Below are 15,703 nucleotides of genomic sequence, written 5' to 3' on the forward strand. Positions count from 1 at the left end.
TGCTCATGGGCAGCAGCAATGGCTGATTCTTCTATAACTTGCCTGATCTTGCTATAGCCCACCACAACAACACTCTCTCTTCTGCACTGAACCCTTTTTCTCCTCCCCAACTACGCAAAATCACCATGGTTGAAGTTTCTTCTTCATGCCTCACAACCTGCCCACTTGCCTATATCCCTTCATAGGATAGCTCATCTGTCTTGTACCCTCACTCTTGCTCACATCTTCAACCTATACCTTTCTAATGGTTTGCGCCCATCCTATTTCAAACATGCAATGGTCACTCCCACACTCAAGAAACCCTCTCTTGACCCTAATTCTACTTCAAACTACCCAAGTTACTGCTTCCATTGACATCATAACTCCTGAAAAAAATAGTTTACGATCGCGTAACCCATTTACTGTCCTCCAACTCCCTGCTTGACCTCCTGCAATCTGACTTCGGTCCACAACAATCGATTGACAATGTTCTCACCAACATTATGAACTACCTTATTTCTGCTAGAAATGATGACCACTATCTCACTTGACTTTTCAGCTGCCTTCGACACATTTGACCACCCCAGACTCCCAGCTTTTTTGGTCTCTGCAATACTGCTCTGTTTTGGATTTACACCGATCTTTCTACCAGGTCTTTTTTTATGTAATTTGCGGACAACTCTTCCTCTTAAATGGCTCTGTCAGATGGAGTTCCTCACGGCTCTGTTGTGAGTTCTCTACTCTTTTCGATTTATACTTCTTCACTGGTTAGAGGTATCCACAGCTATGGGTTTAAACATCACATTTATTCTTATGGCACTCAGATCTACATCTCCACCCTTATCTCTGTCCCTGTTTCCTTTCTCACATAAGCAACTGCTTATCTGGTATTTCTTCTTGGATTCCCTCTGACCTTCTAAAGATTAATATTCTGTCGAAGACTGAGCTCCTTCTAATTCCCCCTCTAGTTTTAGCACGATTTCTGATGCCTTCTATGACTTCTATCACTGTCAACTGCATCACCCATATATATCCATTGCCTCGGAGTTGCACTTGGCTCCAGTCAATCCTTCATCTCCCACATCTAAACACTTTCTTCATCCTGCCTTAACCACCTACTCAATATATCCAAAATGTGTCCTTTTCTGACTTCCTAGTAACTCCCCTGTTATTTCTTGCCAATATCCTAAACGCTCTCTCTCTACTCCCCATCCTGAATATCTCTGCCAGGCTAATAAACCTTACTCTGTATTTGCTGCACTCTATTGTGAGTCTAGGTTAAAGGGAGAATACTTCTAATCCTCCTTACATAAACACACTACAGCCCCTATCTACGCACGTACCACGCAGATGCAGAACCCCACAAGCAGCCTTCGTTTTAAGAAGATAAAATCTTTATTGAAACTTTGAAAACATAGAAACCTAGAATGTGATGGCAGATAAGAACCATTCGGCCCATCTAGTCTGCCCAATTTTCGAAATACTTTCATTAGTCCCTGGCCTTATCTTATAGTTAGGATAGCCTTATGCCTATCCCACGCATGCTTAACCTCCTTTACTGTGTTAACCTCTACCACTTCAGCTGGAAGGCTATTCCATGCATCCACTACCCTCTCAGTAAAGTAATACTTCCTGGTATTATTCTTAAACCTTTGTCCCTCTAATTTAAGACTATGTCCTCTTGTTGTGGTAGTTTTTCTTCTTTTAAATATAGTCTCCTCCTTTACTGTGTTGATTCCCTTTATGTATTTAAATGTTTCTATCATATCCCCCTGTCTCGTCTTTCCTCCAAGCTATACATGTTAAGATCCTTTAACCTTTCCTGGTAAGTTTTATCCTGTAATCCATGCAATTAAGAATACAGCACCTGGGAAAAAAAAAACTGTAGAAAATACATTGGTTACTCTATCTTTCTAAGCACATTTTCTTCCTCTAGTCTTGTGTATTGCAGTTAGTTATTTGTTTGAACTTGAAACTTTACACTCGGTTCCGTAACTAGAACTCATTTATTACAGTATTAAAACAAAAGAACCCTGCAAAAGTCCAAGGAAAACTACACAGTTCTTGTGTGGCTGAAGCATGCAGAACATGGTTTATTTGAGTCTAGTAGACAATAGATAATATTTCATATAACCAGAGTGTTGTGCAACCTCTATATTACTGCCAATAAAAGTTAACTGCTAACTTGCATAACATATGAAGTGTAATAATCAGAAACGTGTGTTCAGATCTCTCTTAAAAATGTGTTCCCCGTAATATCTTGAGAACATGCATGTATTTTAGTAGCTGTCTGGTGATTTTTTTCTATTGATATTTGAAGTTCCATGAAATAGTTCATTTTCTGTTAAGGACTTTCAATCCATACTTTACTGTGGTTTCTATAAAATTTGTTTAACATAATATATTTGTGTTTACTATTACTAGCATCTTTACATCCTGTAATATAGTGTTATCCTTTCAATGTTAGAGGAAGGTTTGATTAATGCTTATCTGCAGAGGAAGTTCTGGGTCTATTAAACCAACAATAAAACAAGAATCTCCAAAACCCTTGCTACAATTAAATGAATTAAGTGAATACCATAGAGGATTGAGTTTGAGACCCATCTTCAACATGTTAATAACTTTGGGAATGCATGGACATCCTAGGGATTGCTGATCCTTAAATATAGCATTTAAGTATTACTACTACTTATAAACTACTTTCACTTTACGCACTTTTGGAAAATGTTTTGGAGATGGAAGAATGGACGTGGTGTTAGAAACAACTGCCTGGATCTGTTGAGTTTGTAGTGAACACCCAGCGTTCTACTTATGGTGGCAACTGCTTTCATGGACACTTATGGCAGGACACTGTCACACTGGCACAAGGCACTTTTTCCCATCCACAATAATTTGCTCAGGACATTACATCCTGTGTCTAAAGAATTATTGTGTCTTTACAGCCCTTCTAATAAGTCATTTATTGCCAATTATTCTTGTTCATTGTAATTTAAAGAGATTCTATAGAATCCTACAGTGCCCTACTCCCTTGCGCCTCCCTCCCATGGCGCTGAAAGGTTAAAACCCCTTCAGTCACCTGAATCCAGCACTGATATCCCTCGGCACTGGATCAGGCTCCTCCCCCACTATCAGCTGGCGGGGGAGATCTAATGCGCAGTCTCTGCAATGGCTGCACTCGCATTATTCAATGCATTCCTATGGGGAAGACTCTGACGCTGAAAGTCTTAATGCAGAGTGTTAGGATGTCTAGCGTCAGATAACGGACCTAAGGTCCGTTTCAAACCAGGAAGCCCTCAAGTGTTTGTCTGGTAGTTTCTCAGAAACTGCAATAATTCCCACTTTAGGGTTAAGGGACATGGGATATTGCACCCAGACCACTTCAGTGAGCTGAAGTGAAGTGGTCTGGGTGCCTAGTGTCCTGTTATGGAAGACTTTCAGTCACCATTATTGGTTAATTGAGACTTAGAGGATGCTGTTTCACAAGACAATGATTCAGACTACGTAGCATATCTCCCTGAAACACAGTGCTCTGAGGACAGTGTATTTTTATGCATCGAACATATGCACACTATTCATCTGGAAGGTTTACGTTACAGATTATAAACTTTCCCTAACAGCCAAATGATCTCTCCTGAGAATGGAGTCTCTACAGTAGCTATGAATTTTCAAGTCCATGATGCCTTGGCAAATTTTGTGCCTTAGGTATGGGAGAAATCAGGTACCTCATTTGCCTATAAGAGGATTTACTCTGTTCTACCAGGCAAGATGAACTCGAAACACCTTGTGTTTGGAAGACTATATTAATAGGCTAATCCTGGGCCTTAGGACATTCCACAAAGTTGTTCAGGTTTTAATATTCAAAGAGGATACACTATGGTCTGTCATTACTTGAATTCAGGAGGCCCACTTCCATAACTCCCAACATTGGGAAGTATGGAATCGGGATGCGTGGGTGGACCTTGAAGGGGGTTTCGCCAATGACAGACAAACAAACAGACTGTACCGTTTCCAGCCGGCACAAGGCCATGCAGAGAGTTCGCTCCTACTGTCAAATGCACAGAACACGCACAACTAATGATGCACTCACTCTTTGCTGCCTGAGAACAGTTCCTGGGGTCCCTTGATGTGGGACACTATTGAACTAATTAGGGATGGCGGGACAGGGTCCTGAAATCAGGACTGAACTTCTGACCATCATACATTTAATGAAATTCCTATCTTCACATTTTGTATCATCACTAACACTCTGGATATAGTCCGTTTTCTTGTTTTGTAGCCCTGGGAAGATGGAATAACTAAAATAATACATTTATATAAAACATGAGAGGAGATAATGATTTTACATAAAAAAATGTCTAACCTAAAGACAAAGCGGGTAGCACATGTCAAGTATACAGACTCCACATAACTTTATCGCTATGTACTTCTACATACTGTTGGCAGTGGTCTGCAGGATATCCAGTGGGGTATCACACATTATAATAGAGAAAATGCAGTAAGTGTGAAAGGATTGAGCAAACATTTATGTGTTAAGGATTTCAGGGTAGAACGTATTTTTATACATCATGTAAATGGACTGTGACTGGGGTAGTCAAGATAATATTGGTAGTTGCTAGGGATCAGTATAAATTATTTAGAGCTGAGTAGATCTTCCAATTCTGTGGTTAGTTTAGTAATTGGTACTAGTCATACAAGCTAAGGAGGATTATTTACTCAGAGAAGGATACCAGATCAGCTACACAGACAGAAGGGTGAGTTTTTTGTTTTCGAAGTATAAGTTGATGACGTTTTGTTCCAGCCACAGTAACCAATATAAAAAGGTCTTAATTGTGTTCTACTCGACTCCCAACTTTATTAATTTATGCTTTTCTCGGAAAATGGCATGGTTCATGTAAGTAATTTGTAACAAAAATAATACAAAAACAATAGAAACGGATTCACTCGGCAACAATGAGACGACTTAAAGCTGTAACCATCCAAGTCTGCAGAATCCTGTATGTGTTAAGAAAATATATCACATTTCATGTACTAGACTAGGGATGAGTTATATGGGCCGTTTTAAAAAGAGCACGATAATGTGTTTTATATTTATGTATGTGTGTGTGTGTGTATATATATATATATATATATATAAATTTATATATAAAAAATTGATTTTCTCACCCCTCCTGCGTGTTATATATTTTGTGTTTATTCCTCATTCTCAGGTCCCCAACCAAAGCTTGAGAGTCTGAGGGTTCTGCGCAGTATCCTAGCTGTTCCTAGAACTTAATTCTTCTTGACAGTGATCTCAGAATGTCCCATCTTGAATCTGTTGAAGCCACTTTCCCAATTTGGAAGTCACAGCCCCAAGTGCTCCTATCAAAACTGGTACTACTAGTGCCTTTACTTTCCACATACGTTCTAGTTTTACTTACGGTCCTTGGTATTTGCTCACCTTCTCATGTTCCTTCTTCCTGATGTTCACTGGGTATTGCCACATCCACCACCACCGCAGTCTTTCATTCCTTGTCTGCCACAACAATGTCAAGTTGGTTGGCCACTATCTACATGTCTGGAACAATGGGGTGATGAAAGTAGAAAGGTCACAACAGACAAGACCCAGTGGAGCGCTAATAAAATAAATTAACTCACCCTTATATTAAGGGATATAAATATGAGAGAATCTGGAGGGAAAGAGATATAATAGAAACAATGGTGTAGTATATATGGACTGGATGGTCTTAGAGAGAAGAATTATGTTGTAACAAACTCACATGGTACAGAGCCTGAAAGGGATAGGCTCAAATCATAAGCGCAGGGGTATTTTACCAAATACCAAGCTTCTTCAATGACTGTGTGGCAATCCTCAAAGAAAGGGAGAAAAAAGGACAATGGACCGGAGTCCTAGTGTATTATCCTCAACCCAAAATGGTGCCAGAACAAATACAAATGCTTGCTCACCTTTAAGAGAGCCAATCCAAACTGGGCTCTCAGTATAATAGATAGTGTGCCTTTAAGAGGGCACTGCTCTTCTTTTTAGCAGGAAAATAGATGCAGGTCGTGGACTCAAATATAAAAAACTAATTTATTATAAAACACTTACATAAAATGCAAAAATAAAAAGCTCCCATAAATTAATGGTGCAGAAATGAGTCCTCTTCCGAGCACCATTAATTTATGGGAGCTTTTTATTTTTGCATTTTATGTAAGTGTTTTATAATAAATTAGTTTTTTGAGGATTGCCACACAGTCATTGAAGAAGCTTGGTATTTGCTTTAAAATACCCCTGCGCTTATGATTTGAGCCTATCCCTTTCAGGCTCTGTACCATGTGAGTTTGTTACAACATAATTCTTCTCTCTAAGACCATCCAGTCCATATATACTACACCATTGTTTCTATTATATCTCTTTCCTTCCAGATTCTCTCATATTTATATCCCTTAATATAAGGGTGAGTTAATTTATTTTATTAGCGCTCCACTGGGTCTTGTCTGTTGTGACCTTTCTACTTTCATCACCCCATTGTTCCGCATGTTATTGTGTTAAGGTTTGGAGGTATCTTCACGTGTGTTGAGCTGCTTAGTGGAACCAGGTTCTTCATTATATTATTTGAGCGCCTATACAGCACGGTTTTTTTGTTATTACTTACTATCTACATGTCTGTCTGGATCTCCCCATCTGTATTTAGGCAAGTCCAGCGAATATTTGGTGCAGTAATTTCAGTACTAAATCACAGCAACTTGGTTGTGCCTCTCAGTGTATGCTGTCCCTGCTAACATTTTGCACCCAGCTACTATGTGCTGGATTGTCTCACAGGCCTCTTTGCACAGTCTTAACCTTGGGTCTAGTCTAGTAGACCCCCTCTTCTATTGATCTAGTGCTGAGTGTCTGTTCCTAAGATGCTAGAATTAGTACCTCATGGCTGTCTTTCAGTTTCCAGCCTCTGGTAGGATTTTGTAATGTGAGCCAAATCTACTATCCTTAGCAGTTCCTCTTTTGGAGCCATCTTCGTGATGTACTTGTGGATGCTCTGTGTTTCATCCATGGCCTCAACCTCCTTCCTTCCGGCTGGTGTACTGTCTCTCGGTGCTGGATTTCAGGTGGAATCCTTTTTTCATAGTGAGTAGTTTCTAGGTCCTGACATCCTTGATGACCAGCTCTTCTCTTGGCCAGGTTTTTATTCCAGCTGTGTACCTGATGACTGGTAGGTCATATGTGTTGATGGTTTGGTTCTTGTTCTTGGCTTTGAGCTGGAAATTCAAACCTATCTGACTCTTTGGAGGTACTTGGATGCTGTGCTCCTCTTCCTCATGTTTGCCATGTGTTTGTGGTACTCCAAGGTACTTGTAACTATTTTCTACACAAACCTTCTGGTATTTTAACTCCTTCTGTCCTAACCATCTTCCCTCTTTTTGCTATCATCCACCCATAATTATCTAGTCTGTCTGACATTCCGATGTCCTTGCTGTATCCTAGTTAGTTGGATCAGTGAATCAATGTCCCTCTTACTCTTGGCATACAATTTGATGTTGTCCATGTAGAACAGATGGTAGCTCCACTCTTGAACCTGTAATCATGTCCACTCTTCATGATGATTTGGCTAAGGAGGTTAAGGTCTATGCAGAACAGCATCTGGGAAAGAGTATCACCTAGGTATATGTCACATTTGATGTTAATGTTTATTGTGTTATTGTCCTGGAATTGGCTTCTAGAGTTGTTTTCCACTTGCCCATCTAGTTCTTGATGAATACTCTTACCGTCTTGCTGACCTTGTATAGAGACAAGTATTCCAGTATCCATGTGTGTGGCATTGTGTCATAGGCTTTCGTGTAGTCAATCCAGGCTGTGCATATATAGGTTTGTCTGGTCTTAGATTACTGTGTGGCTGCTTGGTGTTCCACAAGTTGGTGTTTTGATGCTCTTGTGTTGTTTCCCATCCCTTTTGAGTATTGTTTATGTACTGACTCATATCCCAAACGATCTTGGTGGCTATGATGCCTTGCAGGACCTTCCATGTTGTGGGGAGGAAGGTGATTGGAACGGTAGATAGATGGTGTTGCTCCCTTGTCCTTCATGATAAGTATATTTCTGCCTTGTGTTGTCCAGTCAGGGTTGAAGCCTGTTGCTAGAAGTTGGTTCATTTGTGCTACTAGGCGTTCATGCAGCGTTGTTAATTTCTTTATCCAGTACCTTTTGATCATGTCAGATTCTGAGGCTGCCCATCTCTTCATGTGGGCTACTTATTGTTGGTTATCTTCCACTGTGATGGTGACTGATTCTGCTTTCAGGCCTATTAGCCACTGGGGCTTGGTGTTCAGTACTGTTCAGTCTCTGGGTGGATATGTGGTTACCCTGTAGCTGTGCATACACCTTGGGTGGTTCTTTGGTAAATGGTTCATTTATTCTCTTAGCCTCTGCTCAGTGTGGTTGCCAGTATTGTCATTATTTGCTTAGATGTTTCCAGGGCCTCTGTTATAGGCACAACCTTGTGTTTCCTGAGTAAGCAGGATCTATCCTTGATCTTTCCACTGGTGAAATGGTCTATCTTACTGACTTCCGTATGTGTTGCCTTTCTCTTGACTCCCTGTCTTAGAAACATGGAATGTGATGGCAGATAAGAACCATTCGGCCCATCTAGTCTGCCCAATTTTCTAAATACTTTCATTAGTCCCTGGCCTTATCTTATAGTTAGGATAGCCTTATGCCTATCCCACGCATGCTTAAACTCTTTTTCTGTGTTAACCTCTACCACTTCAGCTGGAAGGCTATTCCATGCATCCCCTACCCTCTCAGTAAAGTAATACTTCCTGATATTATTTTTAAACCTTTGTCCCTCAAATTTAAGACTATGTCCTCTTGTTGTGGTAGTTTTTCTTCTTTTAAATATAGTCTCCTCCTTTACTTTGTTGATTCCCTTTATGTATTTAAATGTTTCTATCATATCCCCCCTGTCTCGTCTTTCCTCCAAGCTATACATGTTAAGATCCTTTAACCTTTCCTGTTAAGTTGTATCCTATAATCCATGAATCAGTTTAGTAGGTGTGGTAATTGGAATATCTTCCTCCTCATGGCTCATGTATTGTGATACATGTATTATGTATTATATATTTTTTCTTCTGAACATATATTTTGAATCAAATTGAGGTTAACAGAAAACATGGTACTTTCGTGTTCTAGTATATTACACATATATTTAATTCCTTCTGTAATATTTTAAATGCAAAAGTCTTGATTTAATAAACTTTTTTAAAATGATTCAGTACTGTCAGAAAAACATTCCGAATGATTTATCTACAAAACTTCCCATAGACATTAATGGTAACATCCATAGGTAAATCATTTGTTAAGTTTCTCTAAAAGAATTTAAGTTTGGAAAGCTTATTAAATATAGGCCAAAGTTTATATTGCAATATACACTATACCGTACATTACAACTTCAAACCTGGTGACAATTAAATGAACCACATGAATCTGTGGATCCACAATGCTTGTCAAAGGTACAGACTCTTGGTAAATTCCAATTATTAAATGGTTGTTTCCAGCAGGATAATCCCCTATATCACATAGTAACATAATATCTAGTGAGTTCAATAAACATACTATAGAGGATGTGTGGAATGAAAGGTTTAATGCGTAAATTTATGGGAAAAGAATATCACGGAGAAGTATGTGTCAGAATCCTAAAGAACGTTTCTTGCATGTTTCATGTTAAATTCATCCCACCTAGCAAATGCTGTTGAAGAGGCAAAACTAGTCCTACCTGTCCCCAGTAAGGACACATCTGGTTTGTGTGTATCAAGACTGAAGTCCTGCACCGGTGGAACTGTAACCCAGCTGCAAGGAAACAGCATGCTCCTGAAAAATACCAGTTCCCGAGAAGACCTTGAAATGGGGACAGTCCTTCATGACATTTGTGGTTGGTAGGTAAAGGTTGACACCAGCATCAGGAGATGGAATGTCCAGGGGCATGAAAGCAATAGGAGGAAGGCAGAGACTAGATCAGATTAAGACCAAAATATATGTTTGCATATATAATTAGCTTGTTCAGAAATTAAAGTTGACACAAAAGTGTCTAAAGGAAAATTAGCACAGGTGGAGAATGATCGACTACTGGTCCAGAGTAAACAGAATAACTAAGCACAGATTGTGGCATGCTGCATGATTTATAGGGTGGGTCGGGACAATGACAAATGGTGAACAGCGCGTGGCTCACACAGGCACAGCAACCTTGGCATCACTACATGATTTTGACCTATTGCCATAATTTCCATGGTCACTTGATGTTTCTGACTAATATGGCACATCCCAACAGCATTGCTTAACATCAAAGGAGACACAGTACAGTGGCACAGTACAACTGATGCCCACATGCATAAAAAAGGCACAAGAACACTGAATAGAGGGTAAAAGATATCAGAGAGCAATAATTGTGTGTGTGTATATGAGTGTGTTTTAGTGTATCTGTATAAATAATTTGCTCTACAGCCATATATTTCATTCACATTTTAAGTTCAGTAATATTATTATTATCGCCATTTTTTATAGCGCCAAGAGATTCCGTAGTGCTTTACAATATTCTGAGAGGGGAGATTTAACTATAAATAGGACAATTACAAGACAACTTACAGTAAAGATAGGTTGAAGAGGGCCCTGCTCAAAGGAGCTTACAGTCTATAGGAGGTGGGGTATAAAACACATTAGGACAGTTATATTGAAGTCTAAGTATCTGAAAGTAATTAATCATGGACTGTTAGAGATGACAGTGACAGAATGTGCGGGGTGAAAGGTAATTCTATATTTAAGTCATTTCTGACAGGATAATGTGAGACAAGTAGGAGATTACAGGGAACATTAACGCACAGCAATACTTAACATGGCTTTGAAAGAGGAAGATATTGTTGACCCTTCTTGACCTTTTGTTGATGTGATCACTATGGCGGGCAGGGACAATGCGAAGAAGCATGCACAGTGGTAACCTCTGGGAAACTCGATACTCTATTTTGTTTTCTTCAGATACATCGTGAAAATCATTAAAAATCCAAATACTTGCAGCTGCTCTAAAGATGAAATATCCCATTTGTTGTAGGAGTATTTTAAAGAATGTAAAGAAAATTAGTAGCTAAAATTGATCATGTATGTGGATATATATGGATATATTGTTTTTGTATTCAGAAAAGTTCCATAAATTAATTAGTTGAAATTGTTATATCTCTGATGCCTATCCAGAACATTTTATACAAATTAACTTCTATTTCATGTGATTCCAATCTCATTTTCAACAAAATCCACAAATAAATTCTTTAATAAATCTAAATTTAAATCAATGGGCCATTCACTTCTTTATCTAAGAATGCTCCAGCACACGGAGCTATAAAACTGCCACCCCAAATTGGATAGGTGTACACAGATAAATCTGGGAACAAACCTTTCTCATGATGGAGCTGGGCTTTGGTGCCAAATATAATTTAGCATTTTCATAAATCAACAGTAAGTTGTATTCTGTGCACCTGTTTAAAAATATATATTACGGCAGTGCTAATGTTGGCAGCTAATTTCAATTTAGTTTTAGTCATAGTCTTTTGACTAAAAATATATTTTCGGTTTAGCCGTATTTTTGTCATCAGATTTGTTTTAGTCGACTAAATCTCCAGAAGATTTTAGTCAACACGACTAAAGTCTAATTGGTTTAATTAAAGCCTCTATCTGTCTCTTTTGCCACCTTCCCAGTCCCTCAAATGTCTGATTTCTTCCTTTCCCCATGTATCTTATCCGCCAGTGTTAATTTAGGCGCCAAATTTAAATTTAGTTTTAGTAATAGTCTTTTGACTAAAAAGCCATTTTTACTTACGTCTATCTTCTGTCCGTGCTCCTCGCCTTCAAGACTTCTCGAGGGCTGCACCGTTCCTGTGGAACTCGCTTCCCTCCTCCGTTAGATGCTCACCCAGTCTCCACTCCTTGAAAAAATCATTAAAAACCCACTTCTTCATAAAAGCGTATCAATTAAACTGTTAATAGCTCCCAACTGATTCCTATTCTGCAACTGTCACTAGTCTAATACTATCCTTACCTTTTGTGTCATTTTACCCCACTCCCTCTAGCATGTAAGCTCATTGAGCAGGGCCCTCAACCCCTCTGTTCCTGTGTGTCCAACTTGTCTGGTTACAACTACATGTCTGTTCGTCCACCCATTGTAAAGCGCTGCGGAATTTGACGGCGCTCTATAAATAATATAAAAATAATAATAATTTGTATTCGAGTCATCTGATTTTTTTTTTACTTTTAGTCTAGCTTTAGTCAACTATATTTCAAAGATCTTAGTCGACTAAAATCTGACAAAAATTGTTAGTCGAAAAAATTAACACTGTATTACGGTACTAGAAAAAGTGCAGAGACCCGTCAGAGGAAGATTTTAGTTATAAAAAAATGGCTAAATACTTCGAACTTATTTACGTTACTAAAAAGGCTTCTCAAAGGGAATACGGTAACATTATAACAAATATATACCAATATAAACAGTTCTCTGGTAACCTGTTTATTAGTAGGACTGAACGCTTCTTTATAGTGTGAACAATGATAATGTGGAATTATCTGCCTAAATGGTATGTGTTCAGATTTTGAATCCGAATTTGAAACATTGTCTGGATTCTTTTTGGCAAAATTGAGTATTCTAAGATATAGTTAATATGTGTGGTAACAGCTTGCTGATTCAGTGAGCAATCTGACTGGCATATTGGAGTCAAGAAGAAACTTTTTCTGATTTTGTGTCAAATTTAAAAATCCTTCCAACTCTGGTTTTTAGCCTCCTTTTGATTCAATGCAGAAAAGGGGATGAGTGATTGTCTTGATGTGTTTTGTGTTTTTTTTTGCTTATGTAACTGTGTAAGTATTTGACTGGTTATCAAACCTAAAAATAAGAAATATCGAATATTTCCCGGACTTTGAAACTTTAGATTTTTTTTAGTAACATTTTCCCATTTAAATTGAGTCTGCTTAAATTAAACGAGTTAAAAAATAAATAAATTGACACTATGGTACAATTCTAAGTAACAAAACCACCACAGCTCAGTGTAGTCTGAGGGGTGCCATCTCGTGGTTCTTTTTCAATTTGAAAGCAGTTTGGCTAAAAATGGTGGTCTCTCTGGCACCCAATGACAGGCCCCTACATGGCCAATTTTATAATGCAGAATATACACTACAGCACTGTCAATGTATGCTTGGTAACACTGATTGGATAAGAGTGCTCAGCTAATCTTCTCCCAGCACTGTCAGTCATTGCTGTCCAGGGTGCATTAAGATTGACACTGATTATGAAGTATAAATGGCTCATTAGTAATGCAGCTGGAGAGGTGGCAGTCTGTCATTGCCAGAGAGAGTCCTGTTTTTTTACATAACACTCGCAAAAGGTTTCACACAGAACCGGGGAATGATGATCAGATACTACTGGCAACATAACCAATGCACTGAGCTGTAGTGGCTATGTTGGTTAGTGTCCCTTTAAAGTTGAACTGTCACAGCCCGATCCGCCTCCACAGATGTTATTAGGCTTGATGATCATTTTTAGAGAAGCATTGTGAACATAAGGTCACATGCGCAACAATCATTGCAGTCCACCAATCAAAATCTTCTCAGCATTATGCATGCGCACTCACATCGGTGCTGACTGCATTGTACAGAGGCAGCGGTAGTCATCCTCAGGGCCGCCACCAGAAATTTTGGGGCCCCTGACAAAGCACAAGGTCTGGGCCCTCCCCTCCCCCCCCCCAATGAATGCAGTGTGTGTTAGTGCAATGAATGCAGTGTGTGTGTCAGTGTAATGAATGCAGTGTGTGTGTCAGTGCAATGAATGCAGTGTGTGTGTCAGTGCAATGAATGCATTGTGTGTGTCAGTGCAATGAATACAGACTGTGTGTCAGTGTAATGAATGCAGAGTGTGTGTTAGTGCAATGAATGCAGAGTGTGTGTCGGTGTAGTGGATGCAGTGTGTGTGTTAGTGCAGTAAGTGTGTTAGTGCAGTGAATGCAGTGTGTGTCAGTGTAGTGAATGCAGAGTGTGTGTCAGTGTAATGAATGCAGTCTCTGTGTTAGTGTAGTGAATGCAGAGTGTGTGTTAGTGTTGTGGATGCAGTGTGTGTGTTGGTGTAATGAATGCAGTGTGTGTGCTAGTGCAGTGGATGCAGTGTGTGTGAGTGTAATGAATGCAGTGTGTGTGTTAATGCAGTGGAGGCAGTGTGTGTGAGTGTAATGAATGCAGTGTGTGTTAGTGTAATGAATGCAGTGTGTGTTAGTGTAGTGAATGCAGTGTGTGTGTTAGTGCAGTGGATGCAGTGTGTGTGAGTGTAATGAATGCAGTGTGTGTGTTAGTGTAATGAATGCAGTGTGTGTGTTAGTGTAGTGAATGCAGTGTGTGTGTGTGTGTGTGTGTGTGTGTGTGTTTAGTAGTGTATGCATGTAAATGTAATAATGTAAATGTATTCTGTTATTCCCCCCCTCCCTGTTTCTTACCTAGTTCAGGGAGGGGGGAAGATTCTTTGATCCCTGGTGGTCCGGTGCCATTGTGGGGCCCCCCAGGCTCCCTATACTTGCAGAGGGGGCCCAGCGGACTGCAGCTGTACTTTACAGCATTTCCCTCGCTCTAACTCCCGCTAGATGTGGTGTGCGCATCGCGGGAGTTAGAGCGAGGGAAACTGCTGTAAAGTACAGCTGCAGTCCGCTAGGCCCCCTCTGCAAGTGTAGGGAGCCGGGGGGCCCGCGGCTGCACCTAAATAGAGCGATCATCGCTATATATATGTGCAGAGAGTAATTGTGGGGCCCTGGACTGCCAAAGCAGTCCGGGCCCCCCAGGACCGCCGGGCCCGTGACAAACGTCACGGTTGTCACCCCCTGATGGCGGCCCTGGACATCCTTATGCAGTGCATGAGGATGTCAAACATCCAGAACTGATTTTGACTTGGTTGCGAATGCGGAAGCACTATCCTGTGTCTGTCAGGGTGCCAGCCGTTGAAGAGGCGTTTAGCTCCACAATGGAAACATTAACGTATCTCCAAAATTGCAATGTTTTACTTTGCAGGAGCAAAATGGCAGGACACTGCATTGATACCGTTTTATTGAGATGAAGTGGTCTGGGTACTTATAGTGTCTCTTTATTGTATGAATGTTATCCAGTTGGCTAGCACAATGGTCCGATTATAAAAAATACCATCTTGTACCAATAATTTTGCATTTAACAGCGTACAAATCCACAATCTTACCTTCTGAATGATATTTGTTCTTACATAGTATTTTTAGATTCCTTTATTGCCTTTATTCGGTGAGTTACAGTTAAAAGTAAAACCTTTTTACCGTAACACTGAGCAAATATTCCTTATGATGATATCACATTACTTCCAAGATGACTTTAGGTTTCGGTCATTTACAGCCAGACCAATACAGGTGTTAAGTTGTTTCAGGGTCTCTACATCTGTTCTTTGGGAACAGAATAAAGATTTCTTGTTTTTATCCAGTGATCTAAAGAAAGTGCTTTGAAAGTATGTACCCCCTGCGCACACTTGTTCATACAATTTACCATCTTGGCAAGGCAAAAAATGTAGTTTTTGCCTTTAAACAAATATTTATTTAATGTGATCACACACTGAAAAATGCTTGATATATACTTGAGTAATTGACGTAACCATAGAACTCCTTGTATCTTTTTGTTGGCACAAAAAATGGTTTGTAGAAAGCATTTTATTGACAGAGCAGTAAC

The 15,703-nt window shown here is 39.6% G+C and overlaps 1 protein-coding gene across 1 annotated transcript in view; it reads left to right on the forward strand.

Annotated features, from left to right (window-relative positions):
- Positions 1-15,703, forward strand: part of LDAH (lipid droplet associated hydrolase) — a 180,308-nt gene that overhangs the window by 90,344 nt on the left and 74,261 nt on the right. The window lies entirely within an intron of this gene.

The sequence above is a fragment of the Pelobates fuscus genome, chromosome 2 (assembly GCF_036172605.1).
Source record: "Pelobates fuscus isolate aPelFus1 chromosome 2, aPelFus1.pri, whole genome shotgun sequence".
Taxonomy (NCBI): Eukaryota; Metazoa; Chordata; class Amphibia; order Anura; family Pelobatidae; genus Pelobates; species Pelobates fuscus.